This window comes from Hyperoodon ampullatus (genome assembly GCF_949752795.1).
Source record: "Hyperoodon ampullatus genome assembly, chromosome: 11".
Lineage (NCBI taxonomy): Eukaryota > Metazoa > Chordata > Mammalia > Artiodactyla > Ziphiidae > Hyperoodon > Hyperoodon ampullatus.
In genome coordinates this window covers 237,895-250,855 of record NC_136924.1, presented here as the reverse complement: position 1 = coordinate 250,855, position 12,961 = coordinate 237,895, and positions in this window count along the sequence as shown.

The window sequence follows — 12,961 nt, the reverse complement described above, 5'->3', positions numbered from 1 at the left end:
TATATAACAACTGAATAAAACGTTAGCATGTAATATATACATTTTTGTAGACTGAACTGAATTAATCATGATTTTGAACATCCAACTTAATACAATGTTTCTGAACCAAGATATTTTTGTCAGAGAGTAAAAAAACCGACAATAAAACAGCAAATTTTCCTGTACCTTCAAGGTACAGGTACCTTCCTGTACCTAGTGACTTTCTCATGTGACCTATTGGACCTTCACCATCATTTTATATCATCCTGACATACTCTGTAACAATGACTTTCAAACTGGGGTGCACATAATCCTGGAGGTAAATAAGCTTTTCCAAAGGATATGGTATTAGAGGTAGGTAGTTCAATAGAAATGCATTGTGGATTCTATTGTAAATGTTGCATTTGACAATACTGATTCTAAGTCCAACTCTAATATATCTCTTCTTTGGCAGTTAATTACCACTTGGCCTCTCATTATAGATGAAAGTAATAAATATCCATGGGTACATGAACTAATTGAAAAATAAAGAGCACCTTAATTTCAATGAGATGAATTTTCAATAAAATTTTACTTTTTTTTAAACTAATTATAATAATTTTTAATACATTTGTTTCAATTGATAATGTACTAAAAGTTATTTTAATGATAATTCAATCCAGAAGGAAGGTTGTCATACTTAATGGTCTCATAAAGTTTTGAAAATTAAAAATATAATTTATATATATTTTATTGAAAAGAATATGACAGGTTGATCAATAAGAGACTTTCAAGCATAGCAATATATTGCATTAAGATCAAATTCTTTGGTGATTGGAGAATGAAAATGTAAGTTCAGAGAGAAAAGGGAATATGTAAGATTTCTGACTGACAAAGGAAAGCTTGTTCATGTATTCTTCAAATTATTATGGCATTTGGATTCATTTGACTCAGGTTAAACACGATAGAACAGTTCTATTTTGAAATGTCATTATTTAAAATTCACAAGAAATTGTATCTTTTGCAACCATTTATACATATAATAAAATTTTTAGATGTTAACCCAACAGTGTGAAGGGGATGTCAGTAATTAAAAAAATTATTTTACAGGGTTCAGGAAAAACTGATGGTCTAGAGTAAAAATTGTCAAGTTTTATCTGGGCTTTTTTTTTTTTTTTTTTGCGGTATGCGGGCCTCTCACTGTTGTGGTCTCTCCCGTTGCGGAGCACAGGCTCCGGACGCGCAGACTCAGCGGCCATGACTCACGGGCCCAGCCGCTCCGCGGCATGTGGGATCTTCCCGGACCTGGGCACGAACCCGTGTCCCCCACATCGGCAGGCGGACTCTCAACCACTGCGCCACCAGGGAAGCCCCTATCTGGGCATTTTTTCCCCCAACTCATCCTATTCAATATACATTCCTCTTGAAGAAGTCAGATGGTGTGTGGGTCAATATCTCACCAGTTGTGTGACATAAATACATTCCTAACTCACCATATCTGTAGTTTAGAAATCCAAATTCCATTATTTGATTTTATACCTATATTTACATCTATATCTATCTATTTAGCTACTCAATCACCACATACTACTTTTTTTCTCCCAAATCCCAACCTTCATAGAGAACAAACAATGAAATCACTCCACCGTCCTGTAAGGCTACAAATCCTTAAGTTTTCTCCCCGAGATTTCATAGTCCCTCCAGAAGTCCCTCGTCTCTTCTGTGGGAATCTTCCATTCTCTGACCCCTATAAGAAGCAGCAGGATATTGCTTTCTTTTCAAAAGATTCACCTTTACTCATTTGGGTGTATTTATATATCCACACATATGTCAATATACCCATTTATCCATATATCTGCATATTTATATACATTCAATATTCAGTATCTTTTCCCCACATTTCATGCCCCTTCATAGGAAATTATTTAAAATTTTTTTCTTTGTATGTAAATTCATACGCACACACCTACACATATTTAGTTGAGGTATCTTTATACAATTGGGGGCATAGTATATATTCTGTAGACCCACCTCATTATTAACTACAACAAAGTACAAAGTACCACACTGTATTTACCATGTCCATATTGGTGGCCAAGCAAGAGATTTTCAATGTTTAGTCTCAGTCACAAGGTTCCAAAGAACATTCTTGTGAATATATCTTCTTGCTCATATTTGATTATTTCTCAAGGATAGATTCCTATAGGTGGTATTACTTGCTCCAAGACTACACATTTTAACTTTTAATAGATGTTATACTCCAAAAACTGAGCCATTTTACATTCAGATAATAATGAAAGAAATATATGTTTCCTTATACTTTCATAAAAATGCATGTAATCAACTTTTATAATGTTTTGCCAATTAAATAGGCAAAGAATGATTTCTTGTGGAAATTTTAACTTGCATTTCTTTGACTTCTGGTGCATTACTCTGTGAAAAGTAGCATGCACTTAATTTGAATTCCAGCAATGCTAACTTATTCTTTCTCCCTCAGGTCATATTTATCTGCTCAGTATTATTTGGATATGGCTTTTGATTCCCCTCTGACTCCTAAAAAACATATTTTTCAGTTTCCTGTTTTGGATCATTTCCTCTTTTCTATTTTTGTCTTCATCTTTCTTGATAAACTGTATAGAGAGGTCTTCGTCAAGCCTGCTTGCTTTCACCTCAAGCAGCTGACTTGCTTAACATAGCTGGATATTGCTTCTGGTAAGAACACAAACCTAGGACACTCCCTGAAGGGCCAAAGGAATAATCACCTCACCTTCCATTTCCATTCCTCCTGCTTTTGGTTAGTTTCTAACACTTTTGTTATTAAGTGTTAGAAAAGTTATCTTCTTCCTCATATTAAGGTGGTGTTTTTGAAACTTTTCCACTAAGTTGTTTTTATAAGCAGAGAGGAGTGAACTTGGAAATAATGATTTGTTTTCTTATTCCAAACCTCTGAGTAAAATTAAAGTCCATGTGACTGGAGTGAAGTGAATGTGGGAGAGAGCTGGAGAGGGTAAGGCCAAAGAGGTAGCAGGGTCCAGATTTTAACTTTTACTCTTGAGTGAGAAGGTATGCCATTGGAGGATTGTTAACAGAGGAGTGGCAGAATCTTACCTCTTAAAAGGGCCATTCTGGTTTCTGTTTAAAATAGAGACAGTTGCAGTAATACAGGCAATAGGTGATGGTAGATGAATTCAAGAGGAAATACAGAAGAGAGTGCAGTGGGTGGGTCTGGATAATGAATACTTTTTGAATGTTGAAACAATAGGTATGAAATGTAAGATAAAGAAGGAACCAAGGACAAATTTAAAGTTTTGACCTGTGCAACTTAAGGGACTGACTTACTATTTACTAAGAGGAGAAAGACTACAGAAAAAGCAGATTTGAAGAAAAGTTTATGAATTTGATTTTGGACATGCTAAGTTTGTGATGCCTATTACTTCCGGGTAGAACTGTTGACAGGCAGTTGGATATATGAGTCTGGGATTTAGTGCAGTGCTCGCTTTGGCAGCACATATACTAAAATTGTGATTTAGTGCAGTTCAGTAGAAATATAATGCAAGCCATGTATGTAATTTTAAATTTTCTAGTAGCCACATTTTAAAAACTTAAAAGAAACAAGTGAAATTCATTTTAGTAGCATATTTATAACTAAAATATCTCCAAAATATTATCATTTCAACAAGTAATAAATGTAAAAATTAACAAGATATTTTACCTTTTTTTTAAACTAAGTTTTCAAAATCTGGTATATATTTTCACTTTACATCACATCTCAATTCAGAAAAGCCACATTTTATGGGCCCAATAGCCACTCGTGACTGGTAACTATCTTATTGGACAGCAGAAGTTTAAAAAAATAGATGACTACAGAGGTTGCTCTGTGTGGAGAGCAGATTAAACAAAAAAAAAACAAAAAAACCTTGAACAAATTATAGAAAGAATAATACTGTATTTTAAGATATTTTGGCAGCAAGTAAAAGCCTCACAGCAAACCTCAAACAGGCTTAAAGTAAAATATGTATCAGCCATCAGAGGAAGTTCTGAAGTGGGGTGGACTCAGTCATGTCATAAAAGGCCCAGGTTCTTTTCATGTTTTTGCACTGTCATCTGTGTGTTGCCTTTATCCCAAGACTTGTAGCAAAACATCAGTAGCAGTCCCAGATGTTACATCTTGATACAGCAACATTCAGAAGTAAAATAAACGAAGCATCAGTTCTTGTGTGTCTCTCTTGGTAGTGATAAAAATTTACCAAGAGACCCTCTACCCACCCCACCCCTGTGGTAGGATTCATTTCATATCTTATTGGCCAGAGTTGAGTTAAATGTTATTCCTTTAACCAATCACTGTCAAGAAGTGAAAATGGGGAGTTCTGAATAAAATGAAATAGGCATTCTCCAACCTGTCTCTCCCACTGAATGCAGTAATAAAACCAGGGAAATATAAATGAAACAGATATTTGAGGACTCTTAAAAGTGAACAGCAGCAGGCAGATTTAGGAAGAAGATAGGGATTCAAATCACCCCTGAACCAACAGTGAGTTTCACTCATTTTTTCCTCCAGAATCCCACAGCCTGATCTTAAGGCAGGCCAAGAACCTCATGTATACTTTGGTGTGGATAGAGAGATCTCAAGAAGAAGCCCTCTAGTTCAAGATCAAAGAGCAAAAAAGACTACTGGCAGCAACAGTCATGGCAGCAGGAGTCCACAGGCACCTAACACACTGAGGAAAAGGAACTTTCCTCTCTGACCAGAGGAGCTGTGGTTCCAAGAAGGCAACAAGAAACTCTGTTGTTTTTTTTCTTTCTGTGTCCTCCAGATGAAAATAGATGACTACAGGGGGAATTCTCTGAAAAGTTGGCACAAGTTTCAGTTTGGTCCTGAAGTTCGGTACAGTTGCAGGAACTATGTGGCAGAGGAGGGTAATAAAACCCCAGCTTTCCAGCCAGAGGACTATAAAAGGTAGCCACAGGGAGTCTAAAATACTGAGGAGATAATGGAGAGGGAGGAGCTTGAGAAAGCAACACCATAAGATTATTTATGAATTCCTGGGCTCATCCTGGAATTGTACATACATGGATCTGACCCTAAACAGCATACCAAAGATTTGATAACTGAACTGAGAGATCCAGGTCCCAGACTGGCCACTGGATATGGGACAAATTTGCGTAGCTCAGCAAATGTTTTGAGACAAGACTGTCATTGAAACCACAACTTATAGAAAGCTAACTGGAACTAATGGCTTGAACCCAGTAGGTCAACTGGCTGCTATATAAAAATATCAACAATGTCTGTAAGATTTAAACAAGACCCAAAGTCTCATAACAATATTCAAAATGCCTAAGTAATAATCCAAAAGTACTCAACATATGAAGAACCAGGAAAATCTCAACCCACATGGGAAAAGACAATCAACAGATGCCAATGCTGAGATGACACAAATTATGAAATTATCTGACAAGGAATTTAAGATACAAAAATGTTCAACAATTAAGGGTGAACACTGTTCAAATGAGTGGAAAGATAGAAAGTCTCAGCAATGAAATAGAAGATGTAAAGAAGACCAAATAGAATCTTTAGAACAAAAAAACTACAAAAACCAAAATTTACAACTCATTGGTTATTCTCAATAGCTGAATGGAGACGACAGAGGCAAGATTCAGTGAAATTAATGACAATAGAAACCATCCAATCTGAGCAATGGAGAGAAAAACAACTGAAAACCTGACCAGGGACTCAGAGATCTATGAAACTATACCAAAAGGTCTAATATTCATTCCATCAGAATCCCAGAAGGAGAAGAGAAAGAATGCAGTGAGGAACACAATATTTGAAAAAGTAGTGGCTGAAAACTTCCTAGATTTGGTAAAAGGTATAAACTTACAGATTCTAGAAGCTTGGTGACTCCCAAACAAGATTAAAAAAAAAAAAAAAAAAAAACCTTTGGTATCTCTACATCCATGCTCATACACACCATACTCTCACTACTAAAAACTAAAGAAGAGAATCGTGAAAGCAGTTAGAGAAAAATGACACATTATTTGTAGCAGAACAACAATTAGAATGACTGTGGATTTTTCATTAAAAACCATAGAAACCAAAAGGAAATGGTACAACGTTTTGAAAGTTCTGGAAGAAAAGATCTGTCAACCCAGAATTCTATGTCCATTGAAAACCTCTTTAAGGAATGAAGGTGAAATAAAGGCATTCTCAAGTGAAGAAAAATTAAGAGAGTTCATTGCCAGTAGACATGCTGTAAAAGAATTGCTAAAGAAACTTATTCAGACAGAAGTGATACCAGAGGAAACTTGGAACATTATTTATAAAGCAAGAGTATCATAAATGAAAAAAAAATTGGTAAATGTAATATACTATTTGCCCTTGAGTTCTTTAAAATATGATTGATAGTTGAAAGCAAATATTATAACATTATCTATAGGCTTTCAATAATGAGGTATACATGACAATTATATCACAAATGGGTAGGATAAAGCTACCTATATTGTGATAAATTATAAGAAGTTAAATATGTGTATTATAATGCCTAGAACATCCATTAAAAATAAATCTAAACAAAGATACATATTAAAAAACATAATCAAAAAATTTAAAAGGAGTACTAAAACAATGTTCAAATAACCCAACAGAGGCAGGAAAGGGGAAACAGAGGAACAAAAAACAGAGAAAACTAACAGAAAAAAAGGTAGACTTCTAACCAAATATATCAGTAATTATATTAAAGGTTTAAAGATCTAAAAATGTCAAAAGATGAGATTGTCAGAAAAAATTGAAAAACTTTATGATCTAACTATGTGCTGTCCATAAGAAATTAACTTCAAATATAATGCTATAGATACATTTAAAGTAAAAATATGGAAACAAAAAATATATTATGCAAACATTAGTCAAAAAAAAAGCTAGTATTGCTATGTTAATATTAGACAAATTAAACCTAGAATAGAGAGATTAACGGGGTAAAAGAGAAACATTACATAATGATAAAAGAGTCAACTCACCATGACATAACAAACCAAAAAGTGTGAGCATCTAACAAGAGATATTCAAAATACATGGAGAGGGACTTCCCTGGTGGCACAGTGGATAGGATTCTGCGCTCCCAATGCAGGGGGCCTTGGTTCGATCTCTGGTCAGGGAACTAGATCCCACATGCATGCCGCAACTAAGAGTTCACATGTCACAACTAAGGAGCCCACATGCCTCAACTAAAGGAGCTGGTGAACCAGAACTAAGGAGCCCTGGAACCACAACTAAGGAGCCTGTGAGCCACAACTAAGGAGCCCACCTGCCACAACTAAGACCTGGTGCAACCAAATAAATGAAGAATAAGTAAATAAATAAAAAACAAAACAAAAAAAAATGAAGAATAAAAATTGACAGAATTGAAAGGAAAAATAGACAAATCTACAATTACAGATAGAGTTCAACACTTCTTTGTCAGAAACTGATAGAATTAGTAGACTGAAAATCAATAAGAATTTGGAAGAACTGAAAAATACCACTAACAAACTGGATTAATTGGCACTTATAAAACTCTCCACTCAACAACATTAGAATACATGTTGTTTCCAATTAAACATGGAATATTGTCAAGATACATCATATCCAAGATAAAAATACCTAAACAAATGTTAAAGAATTAAAATAATGCAAAGTATTTTTCTGATCATAATGAAATTAAACTAGAAATTAATAAAAGACAATAAGAAAATCCCCAAACACTTGGAAATTAAACAACACACTTCTAAGTAATTCATGATTCAAAGGGAAGTTCTCAATTGAAATTAGAAAATATTTTGATCATAATGAAAATAAAAATTTACATGTCAAAAAATCAGGGATGCTTCTAAAGCAGTGTTTAGAGGGAAATTTATAGCATTAAATGCTTATATCAGAGAGGTTTTAAACCAATCATTTAAGCTTCTAACTTAATAAACTAAAAGAAAAAAATTAAAGTAAACCCAACACAATCAAAAGGAAATAATAAAATAAGAGCAGATACCAATGACATGGAGAACAGAAAAACAATAAAGATGCTCAAACCAAAAACTGGTTCTTTGAAACGATCAATAAAATACATAAACCTCTATAAAGACTGACCAAAATAAAGACACAAAGTATCAGAAATGAAATATGGAATGAATGAATCAGAAATATTTTGGTAATAGTAGGAATGATAAAGCAGATAACACTCCAGACAACTGAAAGTATGAGGAAATACTATGAACTTTTTTATGCATAATAACAACCTAAGTAGTCCTATGACTATTTAAGAAATTGAATTCATAGTGAAACACCTTGTGAGAAAAATATCTTCAGGCCCATATGGTTTCATCAGTGAATTATAACAAATATTTAAAGAAGAAACAACACCAACAATTCTATGCAAACTCTTCTAGGAAATAGGAGAAGAGGGAGCACTCCCCAACTCATTTTATGAAATCAGCATTACCCTGATATGAAAACTAGAAAAGACAATACAAGAAAAGAAAATTATAGAGCAATATTCCTCATAAAAATAGATGCAAAAATACTCAACAAAGGGCTTCCCTGGTGGCGCAGTGGTTGGGAATCTGCCTGCTAATGCAGGGGACACGGGTTCGAGCCCTGGTCTGGGAGGATCCCACATGCCGCGGAGCAACTAGGCCCGTGAGCCACAACTACTGAGCCTGCGCGTCTGGAGCTTGTGCTCCACAACAAGAGAGGCCGCGACAGTGAGAGGCCCGCGCACCGCGATGAAGAGTGGCCCCCGCTCGCTGCAACTAGAGAAAGCCCTTGCACAGAAATGAAGATCCAACACAGCCAAAAATAAATAAATAAATAAATAAAAATTAAAAAAAAAAAAAAAAAAAATACTCAACAAAATATCAGCAAATCAATTGCAACAATATATAAAGCAAATAATAAAACACAGTCAAGTGGAATTTATCTCAGAAATGTAAGTCTAGTTCAATACTCAAGAATCAACCCATGTAACCCATCATATTAACAGTGTAAAACCATAAAATTACATCAATTTATGCAGAAAAAAAATTGAAAAAAATTTAACATCCATTATAAAGAACCATAGCAAACTAAGAATAGATAGGAATTCCCTCAACCGGGTAAAGAATATCTACAAGATCCCTATCACTGATATCATAATTACATGGTGAAAAAATTAAATGCTTTCTCTGTAAGTCTGGTAATAATAAGGCAAATATATCTACTTTCATCACTTCTAGCCAGATCAATCAGGGAAAAAATAAAATAAAGAGTCAAAAGGCTTACAGATGGGAAAGAAAGGCATAAGACTGGCCCTATTCACAGATAACATAATTGCTTACATAGAAAAATCAAAAGGAATCTACAGAAAAAAGGCAAAAAAAACAACTCTTAGAACTAATAAGTGTTTAGCAAAGTCACAGCATACAAGGTTAATAATACATATATTTCTATGTAATAGCAATAATCAATCAGAATCAAAATCTTTTAAGTAATACCATTTAAAATATCTCAAAAAGGAAATAAGAAATAATTAGGTATAAATTTAACAAAATATGTACTGAATCTGTATTCTGAAGACTATAAAACACTAATTAAAGAAATCAAAGAAAACCCAAATTAATGACAAAACATTTAAAGTTTTTGGATTGGAAGACACAGCCTAGTAAAGATGTCAATTCTCCCCAAATCAATCTACAGATTCAAAGCAAGCATTCCAGTCAAAATCCCAGCAGAATATTTACTTGGCTATAGACAATCTAATTCTAAAATTCATATGGAAAGGTGAAGGAACTAGAATAGCCAAAACAATTTTGAAAAAGAAGAATAAAGTATGAGAAAGCATGCTGTTCAATTTTAAGACTTACTATAAAATACAGTGATCAAGATAGTGTGATATTGGCAAAAGAAAAGACACATAGGTCAATGGGACAGAATAGAGAGAACAGAAACAGAACCACACAAATATGGCCAACTGATCTTTTTACAAAGGTGGAAAGCCAATTCAGTGCAGAAGGGATAGACTTTTCATAAAGTGGAACAATTAGACATCCATTAAAAAAAGAACTTTGATCTAAATCTCACACTTATTACAAAAGTTAATTCAAAAGGGATCAAAGATGTAAAAATAAAATGCAGAACTATATAACTTTTAGAGGAAAACATAAGAGAAATTCCTCATGATCTGAGATTAGGCAAAGAGGTCTTAGATATGACACACAGTTATAAATCCATAAAAAATGGATGAATTGGACTTTATTAAATTTTTAATTGCTCTATGAAAGATACTGTTAAAATAATGAAAAGACAAGCTACAGACTCAGAGAAAATATTTTAAAATTGTATATCTGACAAAGGACCTGTGTCCAGAACAAATAAAGAAATGTCATAACTCAGCAGTAAAATAACCCAATTAAGAAATGGGCAAAGGACTTGAACAGACACTTCACCAAACAAGATGTATATAAATATAAGCATACAATAAAAGACAAATAAATGTAAGAGAGTGGCTTAGATCTGTTAGAAACTGTCACAATGGATAAATTCTAGATTGAATTGAGATGTGTGAAAAATAATGTAAAAATAAATTTGATTTTTTAAAATTATTTGGAGCAAAAACAAGGAAGCAATAAGCCCTCTGTTAAGGGCAGATGGTATAAGGTTAACAGATGACAGAGAGAACATGGAACCATCTAATTGTTATTATGCCTCCATTTTATCTGTCAAGAATATGACTTTATATTAGTGAAAATGGTGAGTTACAAAAACAGAATGTACAATATAATTCAATTTTAGATAGATGATAAATAGAAAAGCAGACATATATATGTGCATAGAAATAATATGGGAAGGATATATGTGTATGTGCATAGAGATAATATGGGAAGGACATACACTAAAATGTTAACAGTTGTCATTTCTAGGTGTAAGATTTTCATTTTTTTTTTGCTCTGCATATGTACTTCATGAATATTCCATAATGTACATGTATTGCTTTTAAAATAAAACAGAACAAGTAAGTGATTTTAAAATGGAAAAGATGGTAAAAGGAACTTTAAGAAAATAGAAGCTCCAGGTGAGGAGGTCCTAGAAGAACACATAGATTTTATGAGTTACAATGAAATACGCCCCAGAGCACTGCAAGAAATTTTATAGAAGAGACCATATGCAAAAGTAGTTCTAGTCTTCAAGAAAGAAATGTCATCTTCTGAAAACTATACCAAGATTTTACACCTAATAATTGGAAGAACAGATTTGGAGAATTCAGAAAAGAAACACTACTAGGATCCCAACTTAGGCTCACTAAAAATAGGTCATGACAGACAAACCTCATTTCCTTTTCTAGACAGTTACTACTAGAAGTGATGGCTGCTATGTCCTCAGATTTGACCTGTTCAACACTTCTGTCTTTCTGATGACAGCAGCCTGGTTTTATTTTGGGAAACTACTTTGGTTATTTAATAGACTTCTAAAACTTACCATGTCCAATGGTTAATTCATCTTTTCCTCTAAAACCTGGTCCTTCTGCTATCTTTCCCATCTCAGGAAATAGCAACTGCAACCTTCTGTTACTCGGGCCAACCTTTCTGGAATCATCCCTGACTCCTCTCTTTCTCACACTCCGCCTTCAAATCCATCAGAAAATACTGTTGGTTTTACCTTTAAAATAAACCAAAGATCTGACCACTTTCTCAACATTGCTGCTACTATGACCACACCCAGTCCCACTCACCATCTCTCCTCATCTAGGTTATTACAACAGCAGCTAAGTGAAATCCCTACTTCTATTCTTGACCACCTATATACTCTACTATCCTTTTAATACACAAGTCAGGTCATGGCACTCCTATGATAAAATGACTCTCCATTTCTCTCAGAGTAAATACCAAGGTCCTTTCCATGGCCTTCAGGACCCCTCATGAAATGCTTCACTTTCTTCTCTTCCTCCTGCTCTCTCCCTTGCTCACCTGGCTCTAGCCACAGTGGCCTCCTTGCTGGACCTTGAAACAGCCATGCACTCCCTTGGCCTCAGGGCCTTTGTACTTGCCCTTTCTTCTACCTGGAATTCTCTACTTCCAGATCTCCCCATAGCTAGGATGACCATATATCCTGGTTTGCCTGAGAGAGTCCCCATCTGTGCCTGATATTCCAGCGTGAACACACACAATCTTAAAAGTGTTCCCATTTGGATGATGTTATATGGTCACCCTACTCATGGCTCAGAGCCTCATCTCTTTCAAGTCTGCTCAATCTCAACTTCTCATTGAGGACTCTCTCATACCTGACTTAATATTGTAGCCCTACCCCAGCACATTTAAATTCTTTCCTTGTTTTGTGTTTTTTCCCTATGGCTCTTTTCACCTTCTGATATACTATATTACCTTCTTATTGATTATGTTTACTGTTTGTATTCTGTCATTACTTACATAAGCTCCATGAAGGCAGACATCTTGCCTGTTTCATTTTCAATATCATATCCCCAGCACCTAGAACAGTGCCTAATATAGAGGAGATCTCAATAAATGTTGATTGATAAATGAATGCACAAATGAGTGCCTAGAAACTTGTTTTCTCACTAGATATCAAAATGAAATAAAATAAAAATTTATATTTGGGGACCTTGAGGAAAAATAAATATTCTATAAAACATTCCTTATGTATATATTGAATATATATATATATATATATATATATATATATATATATATATATATATATATATAATGTCAGGATTCCTTTATTCCTTTGGTTGAAAGTGACAGAAGTTTAACCTGAACTTCCAGAAGTAAGGGAAAAAAAAAAAGAGGCAGAGTGTTTATAGCAAAGATAAAGATACTGCAAAGTCTCACAGAAATGAAGGACCAAACCTTAGCACAGCAACTTCTGGGATTTTAGAGCCTGGACACAAGAATTTAAATGCAAACAGGATTCTTTCTCTTCTCTGCTCTTCCTGCACATTGGCCTTATTCTCTCCTATTGCAGACTGACTATGGAAGTACTTTTTCT